The following is a 1,606-nucleotide window of genomic DNA, read 5'->3' on the forward strand; positions in this document are numbered from 1 at the left end:
TGCTGAGGCACATAGGGAGGCTTTTGAAACTGTTGTTGCTTATGAGGGGGCACATAACTTTGCTGCTGCTGCTGCAGCTGCTGTGGACCCGGATTAAGGATATTCTGGTTAGACCACCTCAAATTGGGGTGGACATTAGAGGAATCGGGATATGTACTAGTCTGTCTATAATGTTGAAAGGCAGCACATACTTCATTCGAACTAGGACAAAAATCCGAAACATGTTCCTCAGCTCCACATCTTTTGAATGTAAAGGGACCGTCTGAAACAGCATTAACTTGGTAAATACCTCCCTTTTGACATCCTCTTCCAAGCTCATACTTATCAAATCTCGCCGTAAGAGCCTCTAATGCAGATACAGAAGGGGATTCAGCAGCTGTCCTTTGATTTCCCCTGGAATTTCCATGCTCAGCTTTATGGGTGGCCATATCATCAATGATTTTCCACCCCTTAGTTTCTCCAACATTCTCCTGGAATCTGCCATTAGTTGCAGTATCCAGGATAGCCCTCTGATCGTCATAAAGCCCATTATAAAACTTTTTGCATAGGCTCCATTGCTCGAACCCATGGTGCGGAATAGTTTGCACCAGCTTCTTGAAACGGACCCATGCCTCATGAAAATTCTCATCAGGACCCTGTTTAAAGCTCGTGATCTCAGCTCTAATGGCATTGGTCTTCGAGGCAGATAAATATTTCTTGTAGAATGCTAGGGCCAGCGAATTCCAATCAGTGATCCCGTTAGCAGCTCGATCCAGATCTCGGTACCATTCCCTTGCGGCATCACGAAGCGAGAATATGAACATCGTCTCCTTCACCTGGTCCTGGGTTACACCTGCTGGTGGGGGTATGGAGCAGCAGTAGTCAATGAATGTCTCCATATGTTTAGCTACATCTTCATTTGCAGCTCCCGCAAATTGGTTTCTCTCAACCAAGTTAATATAAGACGATTTCGGTTCGAATTTTCTGTCCGTCCCTGGTAATGCGAATCCCTTATAGAGATTCTCAGCTGTTGGCTCGGAGTGACTGGCTATACTTGCTTCTTCAGCCATGTCTGGAGATGTGACGGTCTCAGCTGAGGAAGTAGAAATAGGTGACGAAGGTGGATCCTCCTCAAACAGCTCGTTCTCGTAGTAACTAGATAGAGTACTTAGCTCTTCCTCTGTCGGCAATACTCTAGATGATCGTCTCAACTCGCGCAAAGTCCTTTCGATCTCAGGATCAAATGGTCTCGTACACCACCCTGTGACCTGCGCATAAGAAGAAACTACAAGTAGAATATGAGAATAGTTTAAGGAACAGATGTCCCTTAAACTAAGAAAAAGACTAAAATAAAAACAACTAAAAATTAAACAATTGCCTCCCCGGCAACGGCGCCAAAATTTGATACCTTTCGAAGTGAGTACCAAAAATAATATTTATAAATCTCCAAACTACAACTAGCAAGCGGTAGTAAGGGTCGATCCGCAGGGAGGTAGGGAGTTCTAATTGTCTTATTTCAGTCTATGAATTTCTGGGGGGGGGGGGGTTGGAGTGGATTATATCTAAGTCTAAATACATAAATAAAAGGCAAGTAATAAAAATAGGAGTAAACAAATAATGAAAAGGA

At 43.7% G+C, this 1,606-nt stretch overlaps 1 non-coding gene across 1 annotated transcript; it reads left to right on the top strand.

Annotated features, from left to right (window-relative positions):
- Positions 1–561: 561 nt before the first annotated feature.
- LOC141609704 (small nucleolar RNA R71) lies at positions 562–668 on the top strand. Its single transcript, XR_012527622.1, has one exon. It is a non-coding gene; the product is annotated as a small nucleolar RNA R71 (small nucleolar RNA).
- The last annotated feature ends 938 nt before the right edge of the window (positions 669–1,606 follow it).

Source organism: Silene latifolia, chromosome 10 (assembly GCF_048544455.1).
Source record: "Silene latifolia isolate original U9 population chromosome 10, ASM4854445v1, whole genome shotgun sequence".
NCBI classification, from domain to species: Eukaryota; Viridiplantae; Streptophyta; class Magnoliopsida; order Caryophyllales; family Caryophyllaceae; genus Silene; species Silene latifolia.